This window comes from Hylobates moloch, unplaced genomic scaffold (genome assembly GCF_009828535.3).
Source record: "Hylobates moloch isolate HMO894 unplaced genomic scaffold, HMol_V3 SCAFFOLD_2, whole genome shotgun sequence".
Taxonomy (NCBI): domain Eukaryota; kingdom Metazoa; phylum Chordata; class Mammalia; order Primates; family Hylobatidae; genus Hylobates; species Hylobates moloch.
The window spans coordinates 122089610-122104878 of record NW_026652277.1 but is presented as its reverse complement, the minus strand read 5'-3'; positions in this window follow the sequence as shown (position 1 = coordinate 122104878).

Sequence of the window (15269 nt, the reverse complement as noted above, 5' to 3'; positions counted from 1 at the left end):
AACCCATTCCCCAAATAATTAACAAGTATCTTTTGAAACCTTTAATTAAAGGTAAAAAATCTGGGATAGCAGGGTGGGGATATATGTAATAAAATCACATAGTTTCAATTAAACTTCAGAAAAATTACACATATCCAGTGATGAACTTAATTTTATTTTAGAAGAAAATTCTGCTTAACCTACCTTTAGTTTAAGCATCAATATAAATGCTTGGCCTGATATTTTTTATTGCATATTTCATTATTCATTATTAAGTTACTGGCCTTTTTGCTTGGAGAAAAAGTCTATCTGTGAATCAATAATCTATCTATCATATCTATACTATCTACTATAGATAATTTTGAATATATATGCACCTATATCTTATGTTAAAATTCACATTAAAATCACTTAAAAGAACAGCATTCCATTGCATTTCTGTTAGAAAACAATTGTTATGATTTTAACCATCTTGAGAAAAGGTAAAAATGCACATGTTAAAATTATTCCTTTTGTCCCTGCCTCTTTTTTTTCCGCTAGTTTTGTGATTTCTGATTGTATTAAAGCCCCTAACTTCTCAAATGTAAAGAATATGGTAAAATATTTATTTCAAACAATATGTCCCTTGGTATGAACATGTGCCAGGTCAGTTTTTTGCTATATTTTGAAATAGGTCTAATTCAGAAGCTTTTTAGAGCAGAACATTGTACATTTGATAGTAATTGTGACGCATTTTCATAATGCACTGATGTAGCATGTCAAATCTTATGTAGTCAGTTAAATTCAGCGAAAGAAATTAAATTTGGTAATAGTTGGAATTTTTCTCTCCCTGTAATTAAGGAAAGCTCTCCTTCTTGTTATGCTTCATCTGCAATAGACACATTGCTCTCTTTAACATCACTGAAAGACACTCTAATTTTCTGTCAAATTCCAACCAACTTATGTTATCATTTTGTCAGTTTCCATTTTCAGTCCCCTTTCTGCCCTTGAAACATTTCATCATGGAGTCAAAGGCATAAAATAAATGTTTCTCAACTTGTGATTCTTTCTTTTTCAAAGAAGTTTGTCTTCTTTAATGAGGGCTATCGCACACCAAAGTGTGTTTTATAGAGCAGAGAACAACAGGAAATAGACAATGCAGCTCTCTTAAAAAAAATTGATGTTGTCCATAAGGTTTTTTTGATTATTAAGTAATTAATGAAAGGAAATATAAAAACTATTTAGGTTTTCTGAAGGCCAGTTACATCAGGCATATAGTCTAAATAAACTAAGAGATTTAGAAGATCGATGTTTTAGTATTCAAATTCTATCCAGAGAAATAAATTCAGATTTGTGCATATTGGTCAATAAAACATAATTCTTAAAAAAAATTCTCTTCCCTCTCCATTGGTCTACTTTGTGCATGCTTGAGAGATTATACAAGTGGACAGAACACAGGCAGCTGCAGCAGAGCAGGTGAAGTTGGTGCAATAGAGCTACATGACAGGACTCTATTACAGTAAGCAATACAGTTCCAGAAATAACCTATGTGGAACATATTGCCTCTGCTACAAATGTCAGAAAATGGACTTTGATCGATGGTGTCACAACACAAAACCACATACTAAAACTTTTTAATTATGATGACAGTGTAAAAGTGTATACAGCCTTGCCAGCAGAGTTAGTAGTTTTTATTATTAACAAATAGAATTTATTTTATAAATTCTATACGCTCCTCAGGCCTTACAAATATTTCTGATTGCTGCCATCAGCATGTATGTAAGCAGGAAGGCATGACTGAGGTCTGGTGATCATCACCTCTGAAGGGGGAAGCTTTCCATAGGGAGTGATTATCTACGGAGAACCACACCACCTGGAGTTGCCATATTGCTACTCTAAAAATTCCCTAATGTGGGAGAAAAACGTGTTCATTTGTGTTGGAAGATGTTGTTAGCAGTTAGAATATTAAATAGTGGTATACGTAATTTATACAGACTAAGCTCTATAGAACGCTCAGTCATAAATTGAAATACTTGTCTTTTAAACAGCTTCATAAACTTAAGAAAAAAATACACCCAACAAACATTCACAGCATTTCTGTAGAAGCATTTGCTGACAGTGAAAGTGGCAAAATTGCTAGTTTTTAGATTGTCTAGAGAAGTGGGTTGCTTTGAAGGATGAGTGATCTGATTTAGAGCAAGTTGGCTACAAATTCTGTTTTTTCAAAAACTGGATTTGCAAATTGAAGTTAAAACATACGGGGAATTTTTATTAGTTCACTTTTGTTTATTCCAAATTGCCTTATAAAGGAAATTAAAGAAAAGAAAGAAAGCCACGTGGATATCACCAAATATGCACTGTTTTTCCATATTTCTTTGCTGCCTTAGCCTACAGCAAGTTAAAAAAAATGTAATTTTAAAAAGAACCAATTATGATAATAAATTCTTGCCAAATATATATATATATACAATTTCTATAATTAAAGACAGTTTCTATAATTAAAAGTCTATTGTGGTAAAGAAATCTTTTTCTTCAGAATATATTTTATCAATGAATATACTGAAATGAATTATTTTATCTTATAGAAACAGCTCTAGTGAAAATCATCTGTATATTGCTGTGTGTGAAATTTTAGATGCATGTAATTGCAAGAATTTCATATTCTAAAATTTTTATCAGAGCCTGTAAGGCTGGCAATATTATTTTTTGCACTGGTGAGGAGATTGACTTTTTTCCTCAGGTGAAATTTAGATTTGTTAAAGGTTTAGATATATTGAAAAAAAATTGAGAATTAGTGCAGAGATTAGAAAATGATAATGCCAAACTTAAAAAATTTCTTTTTAAATCAAATTATAAGCTACCTGCTTTATTTTTTCAAATGTTCCATTTATTTAGTTTTAAACATAAAATAGGTAGTAATATTACATTTGGTTTCACTTTGAGTTTCCAAGTTAAAATTTATTAAACATACACAAACATGTAAGCTCTGTGAGGCCTGAGACTGTGCCTGGTTAGATTAAAATAATGGTCTCTCATAATAATGCTTCAAATTTATTAAGAGATTACTTTGTGCCAGATGTTGTTCAAGGCACATACATGTAAAGCAGGATATTTCCCTGACCTGTTTGTGGGATTTGGGACAAGGGTGCCTCGTTTACTCAGTCCACTGCTCTCAACTCCTTGTGGGAGGGGGCGTGTGAGTGAATGAGTGCTGAAACTGGCTGGCCCCTTCGGCACCAGCGGGACCAAATTCCACTCACTTGGACCTGCTGCGTTCCACCCTTTGTGGGAGGGACCATGCAGGTGAGCAGGTGCAGGAACCAGCCAGATGGTTTAGCACTGGCAAGAGTGAACTCTGTACAGGCCTCATGGCAGCATCCAGGCAGGGGTGCCTGTGACTACTGAAGCTCCAGAGGGTGTATTACAGTTCTCTTTTAGCTCTGCCATCCATGGATGGCTTAAGTGTTAATAGCTCAGTGGACTCTGCATTTTCATGTGAGGTGGCTGTCCTCTGCCAGCGAGGGCAAAGGACCAGTGTGACAGCCTTTTGTATCCATACTTGTGGCTCCAGAGCTCTTGTCTGGTGTCCAGAAAAAATGAGGTCGCATGAATGAATTGAAGGATGATAAATGTGGGGGGTTTTTATGGCCAATGAAAGTGGCTGTCAGCGGGAAGGGGACGTGAAAAGGGGACAGGGTGGGAAGGTAATCTTCCCCTGAAGTCCAGCCATCTCTGGCCAGATTCTTCTCTGAAGTTACGCTGTCAAGCTGTCTGTCTGAAGTGAAGCTGCTTATCTCCAATCTCCAGCCGTAGTCCCATCTACTGGCTGAGTCTGGGGTTTTTATGGTATAAGATGTGGCCAGGTGGGGCCATGGGTGGTTTAGGAAAAGGCAACATTTGAGTGTGAAAACAGGGATAGAAGTTCTCCCTTTGGGCTGTGGTTTCAGGCTTTTTGTCTTGAGGGTGGGGTTTTGCCTGGAACCCACACTTTTCTGCCTAGAATTTCTCTGCCCCCTGTCCCTAGCACATGTATTATCTTGTTTGGTCTTCTTGACCATTGCTCTTCTTTGCCTCAGCACAGCAGAATTAAATGTCTTAGAAGCCCTTGGCCCTGAGAAAGAGAACAGTGCCTCACCTTCTGTTCTTTGCTATATGCATTTCGTACTTTTTTTTAAAAAAGAAAATAAGCCAAACTCAAAGGCATAAAACTTTCATAAATGCTGAAATTAGTATTTTCATTGAAAACTAATTTTAGATTTATTTGATTGTCAAATTATGAGTAGTTTTGCCAAAGTTGTACTTCACTAATTTTTAATTCCCCCCTTAGCTAATATGTTCAATATGTGCTTAATTTGCCTTCTATGAAATTCCTCCAAGACCCTCAGTGACTAGAATAGCCTGGTAGACATACTTTATTGCCATCTGACACAGTGATAGGAATAAGTATTTACATAGCCCCTGTCTTCAGCTAATTAGGGAGATATGACATATCATTATAGGAAGTTTAAAAATAAAGAACACTTTAAAAGAATAATAAGAACTTATTTACAGAACAGCATTCATGTTCATTTCACTCATTTGTTTGTTATTTTCTTTTTCTTTTTTCTATTTCTAATCAATGTATTATTGTTTTATATAGGAAATTTGGGAAAAATACATAGAGAACCCATACAAATAATCAAATATGGGTGGCAAATGAATGATACAAACTGAATGAAAGAAATTACACATTCCAAATCCTATTGAGGTTTACATTTTTCAGCATCAGCAGAGTTGAGTGAAAAGTGCCCTAACATAGTAATCAGAGTACTGGGTTCCAGTTCTTCCACTGCCATAAAGTAGCTTGGGACAAGCTGCTTCATTTTTCTGGCCCTCAGTTTATTTATCTGGAAAATAATATGGCTGTGGTGGATGACTGTGTTAGATACTTGTTTTTGTGTTCCCTTTAGTCTGTTCCTTTTCCTGTGTCAAATCATTTCTTCTTCCAGAGTTATCTTTCAGCAGCAATGAGACTGTTAGTTTAGAAAAAAGAAATTAGCATCTAAATGCAAATGGGTGAGGGTTAGGATTATTTATTCAATGATTTCATTTTTTCCTATTCATAATGAGCCTGCACTTATTGTGTGTAAAATGTTGTGGCAATGCAAAGGCTAAGAAGGTAGAATCTTTTTTCAAGACAGAATTCTAGAACCTGATGAATGAGAAGAGCAAGGGCTATGCTATAGAACTTTTGAAGTGAGAAAGGTAGGATGGAGTTTCATGGCAGAGTTGACATCTGAACTGGATCCTTTAATCAACCAATTATCATCTCATTTGTATGTAACATTTATTACGTAGAGCCCATTGTGTGCTAGTCACTGGGGGAAACACAAACAAGAAGACACAGACCCAGTCTTCATTTGCACCAAGCCAAAGTTGCCAGAAAAGCAAAATTTATTTAAAAAATATTGCCTTTGATTTTCTTAGTATCTGACATTCAGGCAAAGACATTAATAACTTCATGGGCTTTTAAAATAATTCACATTTTATTGAGAAAAGCACAAAGTCATTTCCATTTTCTTAACCTAATAAAATGTAGCTCTCCTTTGGATTATTGTTCATTCAATAATATAGACTGGAATTTCATGTTAGCAGAAATATTACTGCATCCAATAGATCATATCTCAGTATTCTCTGTCCTTTCCAAAATCATGCTCTGCATGAAACTTTTGGTTTATGGGCTATTCCCCTCATGAGAGTTCTAACTTGAATGTGTTCTGTAAAATGTCACATTGTCCAAAAACTGGTTTTTCTAGCTTTTGTGAAGATTTTATGGTCTATGGGTTCTGCCTGGTAAGTTTTTGTACATCACTGTGCGTCTCTGCTCATGGTGAGCATCGCAGACTGAGAACAGCTCTACTTTTGATAGATGTTAGTACGTTTCCTCAGTGACCGATTTTTATTAGTTTCAAAAGATGACAGTATATGCATGCACACACGCTGATGTTTCTGAAGGGCATTGTGATGAAAGATTAGAATGCTTTTTGCCTTCTTCCTGATCAAACAGTGTGTCTTAGAGAGCATGGATACATTTACTTTTTTTGTCACCAAAAATAATAAAATCTGTTGACATTGTTACATATCATTCAGCTTCATTCATTCTTAATGCCAAAGTCTACCTATTTGGTCAGTAAAGGTTGAGATCATGAGGTCAGCTATCACATAAATTTCAGTATATCTGGAATGTAATGTTAATCCAGAAGTTATTTCAAGGGAAAGAAGCAAGATACCCATGATTTAAGCACAGGTGTTTAATGGCCAACTATAGAATTAGGTTCACCTCATAACAGTGAAAACCGCTACCTGGGGAATTGAAAATTAACACAGAGTGTAGGTTTTTATTATAATGAATACCAATGAGACAAAAGAACAATTCCGTGAACTTAAGAAAGTTAACTCAGCTACACCTGGCAAGCTGTATATCACAGAAGACTTTAACACACACATTGGCAGCAATGCAAAAAAGCAAAAGGAAATCACTGCGACTGGCAAGACTGGAAAACTGAACCTCTACAGCATCCATCTTAGGTGGTGAAACAGATTTTTCCTAAAATAATTCTCTTCTTTTCAAGCAATATGCATTACAGTTTTATCTCAGATATTGAGACCTAAGGGATGTTTCAAATCCTTAATGATGGAGTCTATTACTGCTTATTTATGCAATTATGCTAAACAATCTTAGTATGATGTATGAAAACATTGACTTCAGTCAGATTCATGTGAAGCTTTAGAATGTCTCTCTGCAAAAGTATCAAGTCTTTCCTTTGAGGTCTGGAAATCTTATCTTAAACGGATGATGTGTACAGCACATGAGGAAAAGCTTCTGATGTCATGTTCATTAAACTAACATGTATGGTGCTTCTTTGATGCACTGGATACTATCAGCAATAGACTCTATCAATAGTAACAAGAATAAGATGCTTAAACTATGAGCCCTTCCCACTAACTGTTCATTATCTGATAACATAGGATAACCTTTACCATCGTCCAGCTAGACAGTATATGATTTTTGTAGTGTGAAAAATGGTATCCAAGTATTAGGTTTGTGTAAAAGCAATTGCGGTTTTTGCCATTACTTTTGCACCAACCTAATAGATCGTGCACAGCCAGTTTAAGACGCTGTTAGCTGTTACAATGGGTGGAAAGTCTGGCATTCATGACTTGAAGGGTCACTGAGGAAAGGTTAGCTAATGGCTATGGAAAACCTATTCTATGACAGAAATTCATAAGATTTTTCTCCACTGGTTTTATCATTTGATGCTCGCAGCATCTTGGTGAGGAAAGGCAGTGGTCAGGATCTTTCAGGTGCAAGTGTCAGAAACCCAATACTAATCAGCTTAGATAAAAAAACAGAATATATTGGCTCACATACCTGAAAAACCCTGGGACAGGTAAAGATGCAGCATTGGGTCTCTCTTCATATACTGGCTCTGCTTTCCAGGACGTTGTTCTTAGTCCTAGGCTCTGCATGGTGACCTCTGGTCCAAATTTAGAGGAAAAGAACATCTCTTCCTATCAGCTCCTAGGCAAGTCCTTGAATTACTTCTATTTGTGCTCTCTTCTGCTCTTCTCTCCTCTCTTCTCACTCTATACCTGTTTTTTGGTGATCTCATCTATAACTTCAACTATTACCTGCATGCTCATGGCTTCCAAACCTACCTTTGAAGCCCCTGCAGTGTTCCTGAACCACAGACCTGTTAAATTCCCTCCTAGAAATCTTTACTGGATGTTCCAGAGGTAGTTCTATAGTTAGAAGTATCCAGGGAAGACTTTGTTGTCTAGGCGGTCACCTGCTTCATTCCAAGAGCAGGGTTTGAGACTGGGCAAGGTGGGCTTTGAGGGGAGGGGCATGTGTGTGTCTAAGCTATAGAGTCAGAGAGACTTGAGATTATAGCTTGCTTCTATACTTACTACACTAAATGCCAGTTTCATCATTTATAAAATGAATACAATAAAATGTTTGTTGCAATTATTAAACAGGTATATATATATGTATCTAAATATATATAAATAGGGATATGTATATATAAATATATATAAATAGGGATATGTATATCTCTACATATATCTATATATACATATATATGTGTGTGTGTATATATATATGAAGGTTTCTTTTGAGTGCTGGAAACATAATAAGCTAAGGATGACCAAGAAATTTCTATTGGCATGTTGACTCTGACAGTAACCATTGGAGTGTTCTGTTAGGGAGAGCTATGAGGAAATGTCCAAGCTTATCAAGAAAGAGATCTGTAATCAGTCAGTGATCTCTAACTTGGTTATGAGAAGGTAAAGGAGCAAACCTCATGCCTCACACTCGCTTCTGAAACAGGCACTCAATGAATAAGCCAGCATTAGTATGTTCTGTCGTGGTTATTATTACTTCCTTCTTGTTGTTTAATATCATCATCTACTCAGGTTTCCAGCCTAGGCCGTAATATTTTCTTTCCTTTCCTATTACGATACTTTATATTCAATTTGTGATGCAGATTTTTTTTTGTATTCTGTATATAAACCCCTCCCCTTCATGCTTTAAGTCATTCTCTGTTTATCATCTGGTTCGATGCAATTTTTAACCTTTTCAACTCAAATTTTACCTCTTATTTTAGATATTGCTCCCAAGAAAGTTTTCCCAGATTGCAAAATTTAGAAAAATTTCAACTCCTTATCATGGCACATAAAATATTTTCTCACCCAAACCTTGGCTATCCTTTTGAAGTCACTATTACTGACCTCACTACACAGCCTGCTCTCCACTTACATTGATTTCTCTTCAACCACAATCATCTCAATTCTCTCCCTAGGTTGCTCCCAATTCCTCAAAAATGCCCATTCCTTCTTTTGGCTAGGTAGTGCTTAATTACCACTCAATCTCGGCCCAGAAACATTTTTCTGAAGAACATTCCCTGTCCCATTATTTGTCTTTCCTATGAGGTAACAGAAGCTCTATCATAACAGCATCTCATTCATTCATTCATAAGTTTACTCATTTGTTCAACAATTACTTAATATTAGCTAAGAATTTTTCTAGGTACTAAAGATACAGCTGTGAATAAGATAGACACTATGTCCCCTTCTTTTAAGGTTTCCATTGTGATGCTGCTGGTGGTAGTTGGGGGTTGCAAGGTATAAACAATTATATTTTAGAATAATCATGGTTTCCATGGAGGAGTGGGCAGACTCCAGGGGATGTAAAAATTAATAAGCTGAGCCTTGGAAGAGAAGTGTTGGAAACTGTACTTACATTTTTATCTCATGCTTTTTAAATTTCAGTTTTATGTATATTTTGTAATATATTTTCCATATTAAAAAACTGTAAAATAATTTAATATTTATGAAATACATTACTATTTCCTAATATGTGTTCTAGCCAATTAAGTTTTGTCCAAGGTGGGTTAGGCAATGTTGAACAGGTTTCTGTTACAGCAGAATTTTTCATAACTTACAACTTTTTAAGAGATGGATATGATATTCTGTTTGCTTCAACCATATATTGTATTTCAGGATACTGGAGGAGTAAACATGATCATCTGAACTGCATTTGTGTCCACAATTCACTTAGCCATTTCTCCGTTGGGCTGAATTGGCTTTTCTCAATTCATTGTTTGATTCTTCACCACGGGAACTACATTGCCTAAAATAATTTTCTTGGGAACTACATGTCCCAGAATCCCTGACCTGTAGTGTTGTAGGTAACATTCTGCCAATGAGAAGCACAAGTGAGAGATTTGGAAGGTAAGAGAAAAACATAAGCCATTATTCCTGAATGGCAGCTGTGAGCAAATGGAATTCTATGTTACAATTATTAATGATGATTATAATATGTAATACAATGACAAAAAATAATAAACTAGATTAAAACAGCATTTGTGGCCTCTACATATTATTGCAGTGATCTCCAAAACATAGGTCTAAATTTACATTCCCTCTTGTAGTAAATTAAACAAATGCATATTTGAATTCATCCTATTTAACAGTTTCATTTCTTAAAAGTATTTGCAATTTGAAAGATAAAAAATGAAATATTTTGTTGCATAGCTTTACTATTCTTTGATACTGAATGCTTTTCAAATGTTTATTGGTGTATTGGTAAGAAATGCCTTTGGCCAAAAATAACAGAAGACGTAGTATTTCTGGTTTAAGGAAATGTGAGCATTATTTTTCTCACATGGCATTTCCTCACATAACGAGTGAAATTGATTCAACTGCTCAAAAGCAACATTAGAAACCCAAGTTCTTTTTATATCTTTACTTCGCCATCCTGAATATCCTGACTTTTGCCATCATTCTTGCTGCCTCGTGGTCACAATATAGCAGCTATAGTACCAGATCTGCTTTTTTTTTGTTCTGGGGGAAAAAAGAAGGAAAAGCAAGAAGAAGAAAAGGGAAAAATATATATTTTTTCTTGTGTCCTATGGCCACCAGTAGGGAGGCTAGGACTACTGTTGTATGTTTCAAAGAACAAAAAAGAGAATTGTTTAACAAGAATATAAAGTTAGGCATCTTTGCTTAAATGCATATTCTCTTTGCAAATTGCTTAAGACTTTTATCCATTTATTTCAGTTTCAGTGCTTTTCAAATTTTTGTATTAGGTCTATAAATAATAATTATATTAACCATTTATCATTTTTTGGTCTACATATTTTTCTCATTCTTCTTTCAATTATATTTATGTAATATTTTTAAAAGAATCATAATCTATATGTTTATGCATTTTATCAATTTCTTTGGTAACTTTTTTCCATTGTTTTAATCGTAGACATTTTAAAAAACTGCGTTGCATGATTTAATTGTGGCAAAATTTGCATAGAGTGAAATGACAAAGTTTTGTTCCTGGTTTCTTTTGGTTATCATAATGTTTGTGCATTTTTCAATATTCTTGTATGTATTAGGGGTTAATTATTTATTTATTTATTTATTTATTTTTTGAGACGGAGTCTTGCTCTGTCGCCCAGGCTGGAGTGCAGTGGCGTGATCTCGGCTCACTGCAAGCTCCGCCTCCCGGGTTCACGCCATTCTCCAGCCTCAGCCTCTCCGAGTAGCTGGGACTACAGGCGCCCGCCACCACACCCGCCTAATTTTTTGTATTTTTAGTAGAGACAGGGTCTCGATCTCCTGACCTCGTGATCCGCCCGCCTCGGCCTCCCAAAGTGCTGGGATTACAAGCGTGAGCCACCGCACCCGGCCAATTATTTTTTATTAACAAATCCACTTCCACTATAAGAATAAGCCACACTTTTTTGTGTAACCTTCTACTGATAAACATTTGGGTTTCTTCCAGTTTTCTACTATTATAAGTAATGTGGCTATAAAAAATCTTGTAGAAATCTTTTTTTTTTTTTGAGTGGATATATGTTTTTACTTCTTTTTGAAATAACTGAGAGTGAAATTGGTGGGTCACAGTGTAAGTATATATTTAATGTTGCATGAAACTGCCAAATCAATCATTTTCCAATGTGGTTGAACCATTTTATACTCTCTTCAACAATATATAAGAATTCCAGTTGTTCTTTACCCTCACATGCATCTGGTGTTGTCATTTTTTTCTTTCTCATTTTAATAATTCTAGTGCATGACAAATGAGATCTCGTGGTGGTATCAGTTTGCATTTCCCTGATGCATAATGGCATTAAACACCTTTTCATATGTTATTTGTCATTTATCTTGTTTTGCCAAAAGTCTGTTTAAATCTTTTGCACTTTTAAAATTACGTTGTTTATTTTTATTACTAATTTACAGGAGTTCTTAAAATATTCTATACTTAAGTCATTTTTTCAGGTTTTTTTTTTGTGTCACTACTATCTCTTAGTTTCTGGCTTGCCTTTTCATTTTATTAATTGTGTCTTTTGAAGAGAGAAATTCTTAATTTTTATGAAGTTTAACGTTTTATTTTCCTTTAAGATTTAATGCTTTTTTTGTATCATTTATAATTTCAACTTTAATTTTAGATTTGGGGCTATATGTGCAGATTTATTACATTGGTATATTGTGTGACACTGAGGTTTGGGGTACAAGTGATCCTGTCACCCAGTTAGCAAGCATAGTACCCAAAAGGTAGATTTTCAGCCCTTACTCTTTACCCCCTCCTCCTTCTAGTAGTCCCCAGTGTCTATTATTCTTATCTTTATGTCCATATGTGCCCCATGTTTAGCTCCCACTTCTAAGTGAGAACATGGATCCCTCAGTTTTCTGTTCTTGCATTAATTCACTTAGAATGATGACTTCCAGCTGCATCCATATTGCTGCAAACGACATAATTTTATTTATTTTTGATGGCCACAATTTATAAGGAATTTAAACAATTCATCAAGCAGAAACCAAATAACCCTTTTAAAAAGTGGGCAAAGAACATGAATGGACACTTTGCAAAAGAAGACGTATTAGGTTGGTGCAAATGTAATTGCTGTTTTGGAACATGAATTTTAAATCATGATAACTAGGCTCAAACACATCTTTATTAATCAAAATAGGAACCATTATGATCAACATTTTTTTGCCAATAATTTTTTTTTTTTTTTTTTTTTTTGAGATAGAGTCTCACTCTGTCGCCCAGGCTGGAGTGCAGTGGTGCGATCTCAGCTCACTGCAACCTCCGCCTCCCAGGTTTAAGCATTTCTCCTGCCTCAGCCTCCTGAGGAGCTGGGATTACAGGCATGCGCCACCATGCCCGGCTAAGTTTTGTATTTTTAGTAGAGACGGGGTTTCACCGTGTTGGTCAGGCTGGTCTCAAACTCCTGACTTTGTGATCTGCCTGCCTCAGCCTCCCAGAGTACTGGGATTACAGGTGTGAGCCACCATGCCCGGCTGAAAAAATGTTTCTTTACTCCTGTAGCATAAAAATTCATGCTTTGGGATTCAACAAACTCTTGGAAAGCATTTCCTGCATCCTGCTGGTGTGGATGTGTCTTCCCTGCAAAAAGTTGTTGAGATGCTTGAATAAGTGGTAGTCAGTTGGTGAGAGGTCAGGTGAGTATGGTGGATGAGGCAAAACTTTGGAGTCCAATTTGTTCAACTTTTGAAGTGTTGGTTGTGCGATGTGCAGTTAAGTGTTGTCATGGAGAAGAATTGGACCCTTTTTGTTGACCAATGCCAGCTGCAGGTATTGCAGTCTTCTGTGCATCTCATCGATTTGCTGAGCTTACTTCTCAGATGTAATGGTTTTGCCTGGATTCAGAAAGTTGTAGTGGATCAGACCAGCAACAGACCACCAAACAGTGACCATGAACATTATTTGATGCAAGTTTGGATTTGGGAAGTGCTTTGGAGCTTCTTCTTGGTCCAGCTGCTGAGCTGGTCATTGCAGGTTGTCATATAAAACCCACTTTTTGTCTCATGTCACAATCCGATCAAGAAATAGTTCATCGTTGTTGTGTAGAATAAGAGAAGATGACACTTTAAAATGGTGATCTTTTTAAAATTTTCACTCAGCTCGTGAGGCACCCACTTACTGAGCTTTTTCACCTTTCCTATTTGCTTCAAATGCTGAATGACTGTAGAATAGTTGACATTAAGTTCTTCGGCAACTTCTCGTGTGGTTGTAAGAGGATCAGCTTACAATTGTTCTCAGTTGGTTATTATCAACTTCCAATGGCCGGCCACTATGCTTCTTCTCATCTTCAAGGCTCTTGTCTCCTTTGCAAAACTTCTTGAATCACCACTACACTGTATGTTAGCAGTTCCTGGGCCAAATGTGTTGTTGATGTTGTGAGTTGTCTCTGCTGCTTTATGACTCATTTTGAACTTCAATAAGAAAATTGCTCAAATTTGCTTTTTGTCTAACATCATTTCCATAGTCTAAAATAAACATAAAATAAAAAGCAAGGAATAAGTCATTAGCCAAAAAAAAGTGAGAAATGCCCATTAAAATGATGTATAACATAATCACATTTATTTAAGAATGTATTCCAATATCAGACCGCAAATTCCAACCACGCAAAAACTGCAGTTCCGTTTGCACCAGTGTAATACAAGCAGCCAACAAACATATTAAAAACGCTCTACACTACTAATTTTCAGAGAAACACAAATCAAAACCATTTTTCCCAGTCATTGTTGTCCCCTCAAACAAAACAGAACAAACAAAACAGTGAGATACCATTTCACACCAGTCAGAATGGCTATTATTAAAAAGTCAAAAAACAACAGATGCTGGTGAGGCTGTGGGGAAAGGGAACACTTCTACACTGTTGGGAATGTAAATTAGTTCAGCCACTGTGGAAAGTAGTTTGCAGATATCTCAAAGGACTGAGAACAGAACTATCTATATCTTTAGGAGATCCTTGTCTTCCACGAGCTAGTTAAGATTTTCTGTTATATTTTATTCCACATGCTTTTTAATTTTAGCTTTAACATGTAAGTCCATGATCCATCTCAAATTAATTTTCTGCAAGGCATGAGGAAGAAAGCATTTCATTGTTTTTCCTTTGTTTATCCAGGTGGTGCATCACTATTTGTTAAAAACCTTTCCTTTCTTCATTGAATTCCCATGATGTCTTTTTCAAAAGTCAATGTATGGTGTATGTATGGGTTTATTTCTGAACTCTCTATTTCATTGACACATCATCTGTCTTTGTGACACTGTTGCACTATCTAGACTACGATAACTTTAAGTCCTGATATTGGGTAGTATGTCATCTAATTTTGCTTTTATTTTAAAAGATAGTTTTTAGAGAAATCCATTTCTGGAAATACGAAGTAGATGTAGTATCTTCTAATCTTTCCACTAGGTACAACTAAAAAGCCTGGATATTATATTAAAAACAAATATAAAGATACCCTGAAGACAGGAAAGAGACAAACTGGCTAGGGATCTCAAACCCAAGGAGCAGTGTTGTGATGATTTCTGGGGGTTTATGTTTGCCTATCTATCCAACACTTGGAGTTAAAGAAGCCAGAGACCCAGAAAGGCCTATGGATGCAGACAAAAAGAGACTCAAAGGAAACTTATTCTCTAGCCAAAAGACCAGGAAAATGGCGGCTTTTGAAGACAAAACTTTTAAACAATAAATGAGCTTTATGCCAGCAAAACACCACAGAAAAATCTATGGTCCCCACCCCATTCACTTGAACAAAAGCCTAGTAGGGAGAATCAACTTTCATCTTAATCAAAGGGTGCAGTGGTACATTCTAACCCATTTGCCACCCTGTCACTGTCAGTAGATTGCCAGTAAAGAGTTAGAAGTTTTTCCCCACATGGTGGAAAGAAGCTGAACCCCACCCCACCTTCTCTTGCTGTGTCAGTGGAGACCATTTGAGGAGCTCCACCCAGTAGT